Source organism: Anneissia japonica, unplaced genomic scaffold, assembly GCF_011630105.1.
Source record: "Anneissia japonica isolate Jap-2015-1 unplaced genomic scaffold, ASM1163010v1 scaffold1065_len1792383_cov172, whole genome shotgun sequence".
Lineage (NCBI taxonomy): Eukaryota > Metazoa > Echinodermata > Crinoidea > Comatulida > Comatulidae > Anneissia > Anneissia japonica.
In genome coordinates, this window is record NW_022684135.1 from 1,534,215 (window position 1) to 1,541,485 (window position 7,271).

At 30.5% G+C, this 7,271-nt stretch overlaps 1 long non-coding RNA gene across 1 annotated transcript; it reads left to right on the plus strand.

The window, feature by feature from the left end:
• Positions 1 to 4,028: 4,028 nt before the first annotated feature.
• Positions 4,029 to 6,255, plus strand: LOC117103400. The gene is made up of 3 exons (XR_004444585.1): positions 4,029 to 4,249; positions 5,212 to 5,292; positions 6,205 to 6,255. It is a non-coding gene; the product is annotated as an uncharacterized LOC117103400 (long non-coding RNA).
• Positions 6,256 to 7,271: the final 1,016 nt, after the last annotated feature.

Sequence of the window (7,271 nt, forward strand, 5' to 3'; positions counted from 1 at the left end):
TTCGTAAACAAAAGAACAGCCCATGGCTTCAATTTGAGGTTTTAACATTGCCTTGCCCAAACTTCTTATTAATTTAGAGCAACAAAGACTTTCATTTAATGGTGTTAAATTATGGAATGATTTTTTCCTTAGTTTCTGAAAATATTAATGCAGAAATCATTTTATTGCAGTAGTTAAAGAAAATTTATTTATTAAATATCTTCCAGATCAATTTATTTAATTCAACTTCGCATATTTTCAATTTTTGTAAATTATAATATTTGTTACTTTTTGTTGCCTGCTTCCATTATTGTTCGTCATAATTAATTAACTTATTGTAATCCAAAGTAATTGGTTTGTATTTTTTTTCCATCAAGAAGGTGCTAAGCTTAGATTAGCTTTATTCAACTATACCTTATCACCCTTTGCCAATTATGTTTTTATAAATATTTTTGTTGACAATAAAGTTGAAAGTAATTATCATGATCTAATTTCCAAAACAATTCTTTCAAAATCTTCAGACAATTGAGTACAGGGAGGTAAACGTAGTACAAAAATTTACCCTAGAAAATATCTGTTACTAAATAATTATAATTTTATTAATACATTATCTATTGATAAAATATCTGTTACTACATAATCACGATTTTATTAATACATTATCTATTGATAAAATATCTGTTACTACATAATTATGATTTTATTAATACATTAACTATCGTTGATAAATTGAATAAATAATTAACTAACATTGGCCCTAATTTAAAAAAAAATATTAACACACCATGACCTTATTCTTCGATTTTGGATGAACCTTGTTAAAAATCCCTTTTTTATTTTGCTTGAAGTGATTATCTCAGATGAAGTTTTGGAAACAATTTCATACTTAGACATCAATAAAGCCACTGGTTTCAAAAAATTTCCTTTCATCAAAATTAATTTCAATAGTACGTTATATAGCTTGAGTCCTTGGGCAAGGTACTTATGTTTGCACCTAGGAGTATAAATGGGTACCTGGTAGGATGATGTGGCATTGCGTATATTAGTCTGTATTGGCATTAAACTGTAGGCCTACGCACGACTAGGAATACTCCCAAGGGAGCGAGGGATGTTGCACTTGTGCTGGTTTGATTATGGAACCGATGTCTAAATATTAAAATAATTTTCAAAACTTTAGAGGTAATTGGTTTAAGGGGGAAAAAGAGGATTTTTAACAAGGTTCACCCAAAATCGAATTTATATGTGGTAGGTTCGCAAAAGTAAACCTATTTAATTATATCATCTATGCCGTTAGCACACATTTTCAATCTTTTATTTAACTTGCTGTTTCTACAGTATTTGATTAATTAAATAATTAATTAGCATTTAGTTAATTACTTGTCACGAACTTGTTTTATAATGATCGTCAATATGGTTGTAGAAAAAAAAATACAGTAATCATTAATTATATTTAATAGGCTTAAATATGATTGATATCATGAAATGTCCTCTATTGGTATATTTATTGACTTTCGTAAAGAATTTGACACTATGGATTATGAAATTTTACAAGTAAATTATCTCATTATGGTGTTAGAAGAAATGCATTAGGGCTATTATATATCTGTTATCTCCGTAATCCCAAGGCAAAAGGTATGTCTTCCTTACTTATACATGGATGTACTGAAAATATCAAAAGTAATTCCAACAATGCATTTGTGTGTATTTGTGCATGCCAACGAAAAGTCAAATAATCTGTTTATACCCTTGGAAAATATTACAGTATTTATTTTAAACTAAATGTTCTTGCGGCCAATTTACCTAATACCAGGACGCATCCACCTGTGTAACAGATCGTAGATTTTGCAATTCCAGAGAATCGCGTGACGTGAGTTGACGACGGATATAGTGAAGAAGATGTGTTTTAGCAAACAGAAGCAATTTTTTTAATGATTATAGTGTATATTTGTGCTACTACATATCAGCAAAACCACTAAGCTAGGCCTAAGTATTGTATATGTATTAAAGTAAAGCAATTGTAACTTTTATTTTTTTTTAGATGTTCCCATTACCAACAATACGTGTTAGCTTCTTCGTAGGTGTGCTTGACATGGTGGAAACAGACTTGGATGGACAAACGCTGGCTTGTTCGAAAAGGATTTTGAATGAGATTAGTACGCATTCTTATATACTTTTATGTGCTAATGGAAAGTAATTTGCAAATGCATGTTACACAAATAAATATTTTTTTATAGTACATGGATAGTATGTGAATTTAGCATTCTTGTGGTCATTTTCACCTAATATTCTGGACGCACCACTTGTGTAGACATTACCACGCCAGAGTGACGGCGTATATAGTGAATGGGCAATATTCTAGCAGAAACTTTGTTACTTTGATGTGTTCAGGGGTGATTTCGTGATGTATATATCAACAAAACTACTAAAGGCAAGTATTACAATAAAATATTTATAACTTGAAAGTTTATCAAATGCCCTTTACACCTAACAATAGGAGTTCGTTTTCTTTGTAGTGTTTGTATGCAGGGTGGGGTCTAAATATTCTCGGACAAAGTTGGGCAATTTCGACAAGAACAGTTGTATTGTGACGATATAGGGCCGCTTCTCAATTAATTTCTATCCAGGGCCACATTAAATAACGCATTCTTATGAATTTTAATCAGAACCCAGAAAAAGTTGTTTGTAGTGTTGATTTTCATCAACAATTATCTTCATTTCATTGTTTTGTTCTCTCCCTCATATTTGTATATTAGCTTTTTCCTCATTTTATACACTTTTCCTGCTTCTAAGCTCATTATTTGTTTTCTTAATTTTTAGGCCCTATCATGTTTAGTTTCTTTTGGTCTCAATCTAATTTATTCTGTTGCTGTGTAACTTACTTTCTAGTTTTCATTAGTTGGTTTTGTATTTTTTTCTAATGAATCCTTTATTGCCCCTTTTTGATTCCATTCCTCCATAAATGTTTCTTGTTTGCACTTATATTTCTTCGTCACTTATATTTATTGTTTTGCTTTATATCCGCCAGTTCTTATCAATGCAGTTCAACAGAAGCACGCTCAACTCCATACATTTCAAGGTACAGTCTTTGATCTTGTATCTGTCATCGACAAACAATACTAGATAATGAGTACAGCCATGAAGTGTTGTTATTAAAAATATATTAAAGATTTATTGTCCCTTGCTAATGTCAAAAAAATCATAAAAAATAAGTTTGAAAAAAACTTGCTCATTTTGCAATAGCATACAAATTATAAACTTGTGCATAGAAATTATTGAATTTAAAAAAATGTGTACCCTGATTTTTAAATTAACAAATTATAAAAAAAATAATAATACACATCGATCCAGTGACTGGAAGTGTTTCTATAAATTTTCACTTTAAACTGATGGTAGATATTTTTTTTAAACACTAATTTCTATGTTCAAGCTGATAACTTTTATGTCACTTCAAAATGGGCAAGTTAATTTCCAAAAATATTTTTATGAATTTTTTTTTTATATTTAGCATTAGACAATATACCGTTAATACTCAACCAAAGCAATTATTAATTATAAATTACATGAATTATATGTTCTTAAATATATCCTTATAATATAATATATAATATAATAAATATAATAATATATAATAATAATATATTGTAATATATTTATCACGGTAGGTCAAAATAATATTGTTTCTTCCGCATTCTAATTGTGGATGGTAATTTGTTTCGGTATATCGTGTACTTTACTTAATTATTGTTTGTTGGTTTTTTCTTATATTTACCGTATAATTTTTCTTTAGTGTGAATTGATATAGCTATACCTTCAAGCATCTAGGGCGATTTTATTTGGTTTGCCCTAATCTTAACTTTTATTACTGGGAAACACCTGTCGATTGTTGTAGTTAAAGTATTGCCGAATAGTTGGTATGCCATATTCGCATCATTGCTATTCAATACGTTTTCCCTTTGTTTAGAATTTTGTATTAAAAATTTAAGTTTATATAACTATATGTTTTTTGTTCTCTTTTTAATATTTTTTTGTATTTATAGATGGAAAATATAGGGAAATTGTCAGAAATATCTGATATTAATAAGCCTGCTTTTATACACGTTGGATTTGAATTAGAGTAGATGTTATCAATGATTGTAGCTGAGATATGACATACCTTCATAGGTCTAATGATTAGCGGTTGGAACGAGTTGGAGAGAATACTGTCCATGTGATACTGAATATCACTACTCATTGCATAATGAAGGAGATATATATTAGAGTCACCTGTAAGGTAAGCCTGTTTTTTTTTTTTCAATTAATAATAATTGCATCACAAATGACAGCTCTTTATTAAATTTCCCTTATTCCTACTTCAGCTGGTTATTAATATTATTTTCGATAAAAAGTGATTCTGCACTCCTAATTTTCGCCGACAGGTCATCATGTGATGTGTAACATAGGTTTTCAGATATATAAATGCAACCCCACCTCCCTTTTTCCCAACTTATCAATAATCATGGAATTGGAATATCATAGACAACAATTGTGTCTTTTGAAAAAAACAATTACTGATGGTACTGAGGTATTGTGATTGAAATGAAGGAACGGGTAGGTTTAAAACCACCTTATTTATAAAAAAATCACATAGACCCATTTCCGTGTGTTCCTTTAATTTAAATGTTCCGTTAATCATATGCATTTTGCCATTTATGTACAGGTTACCATTTTTAAATAATACTTTCTGCATTTCTCATCTTAACGATCGCTTTTTCTAGATAATGGCAGCGGGCAGATCCTGTATCACAAATATGTTTGATTTGTTTCAGTTGAGATCTTGCACGCTGAAGGACTTCATGTCTTTCTGCTCTAGTATATACAAATTTAGCTATATGTCTTGGCTTGTCATTGGTCCCTTTCGGTGGTTCATCCGTGTGATGTGCTGTTTCAATGTCCACATCTGGCTAAGTTTGTTAGAAATAAAATCATTGATTGTCTTATGAGCATTCTCTTCTTTATTACCTTCAGGTATTGAACCAAAACACAAGTTGAATCCATGAGAGTAACGTTCGAGACTCAGAATATCTGCCTCTATTTGAAACATTTTTGGCTTCATTGTATTTTCTAGTTCATTGGTGTTACTACTCATATTACTAGTAAGACCATGGTTTTTTGTATGCATTTTTATGTACGCGCTAATGGAAAGTAATTTGCAAAAGCATGTTAGACAAATAAATATTTTCTTATTTTCTACAGTACATGGATAATACATGCTTCAGCGTTCTTGCGGCCATTTTCACTTACTCCAGACGCACCACCTGTGTAGAGATTGCAAAAGTAAGTATTATAATAAAATATTTGTAATTTGAGCACTACTGCAGTGGATATGTGCGCTTTACAAATCTTATTATTAACTTGAAAGTTATGAAATGCCCCTTACACCTAACAGTACGAGTTAGTTTCTTTGTAGTGTGTATGGTGGGGTCTAAATATTCTAGGACAGAGCTGGGCAGTTTTAATGAGAACAGTTGTATTGTAAACAAAAGAAGCAGCCCATGCCTTTAATTTTTTTTAACTTTGCCTTGCCCAAATGTCATTAATTTAGAGCAACAAAAAATTCCATTTAATGGTGTTAAATTATAGAATGATTATTCCTTAGTCACTAGAAATATTACATGCAGAAATCGTCTTAGAGCAACAGTTAAAGAAAATATATTTATTAAATATGGTTCAGATCCATTTACTTAATTCAACTTATCACATATATATATAATTTTCAATTTTATAATTAGTTTTGTTTATAATATTTCGATGTGAGTTTGCGTCAGAAAAATACAATAGGAGTGATGTTTTGCCCTACTTGACAAGTACGTCCCCAAATGCTGGGTAAAAAATAAACTTTTAAAATTTTGTTGGCTGGTGCAATTCAAACAAATTGACAATTAATGCTGGAAAAAAACTAACATGATTTTTCAATTGAAAAATAGACATAATGAGATAATTAAAGATCTTCTATTAATTTTGTTGGCATTAAATCTGACAAGTTGTCTGTCTTGGACACTCTCAATTAAATTTTAACTGATGAACATTCTCATGGTACCAGATTCAACAACCCATATAATTTTAGCTATTCCACAACCTCATATTTCTTTGGTAAATTTTTAATTGGCAAAACAGGCAAAAATATGAAATGAAATTCCTGTTGACATTCGTAGTATTAGTTCTCGCAATTGTTTTGTTTTTGACCAGGTGGAAACGGACTCAGACGGACGAATTTTGAAAACGCTTGTTTCGGAAAGGATACTTGATGTGATTAGTATGCATTTTTACATACTTATACGATTTTCATAAAAATAAGCCACTATTAGATCGAGTTATTATTGAATTTACTGAAATTGGGCAGGTCAAGTCATATAAATATTTAGGCGTAATTTTAAATAACACTCTCACATGGGATGATCATACCGATCACATGATGAAAAAGCTTAGCAGGAGGATGTGCTGTCTTCGTAAACTTAGGTCATTTAATGTGTGCAATAAAATTTTAGGTATCTTTTATAATTCTGTAATTTTAAGTGTCTGGAGCTACTGTAAATATATATAACTGTGACAAGGAAAGTATCAATCGTCTGATCCGCAAAGGTTGAGAGAGTGACTGATGTGTGTTGCCTGTCGGCGGACTCAGTTTACGACTACCGGTTGGAGAAGGTGTTTCTGAGGATCATTGAAGATGTGACCCATCCCCTTCACGCTGAAGGTTGTTCGGAGTGGTAGACTGAGGCCGCCGGCAGCGTACACATGCCGCTACTCTTCCTCATTCGTTCCCCAAGGTGTTAGAGCTTTTAACAAAACTTTTAAAAGATGAATTATGGCAGTAATGATGATGAAAATGGAAAATGATAATAATAATAATAATAATAATAATGATAATAATTCGGTGACTTATTAATGTTTTAATGGTAGTTGTTTGATGTCTTTTTTACATTGTAATTTTTATAGTTTTTATATTTGATCTTTTAATTTTTTTACTGTATATTAATGCGAGAACTGATTTTTCCAACTTGGAGCAATAAAGTGTATCTTATCTTATCCTAGCTTATCCTATCTAAATTTGCAAAAGCATTTTAATTTGTTAAACAAATTAAAATATTTTCTGATTTTTTTTAAATAGTACATGAATAGTACGTGCTTCAGCCATTTTCACCTAATATTCTGGATTTACCACATGTGTATTCATTGCCACGCCCCTGTCTCTTATACACATCTTTTAATGGTGTTAAATTATAGAATGATTATTCTTTAGTCACTAGAAATAT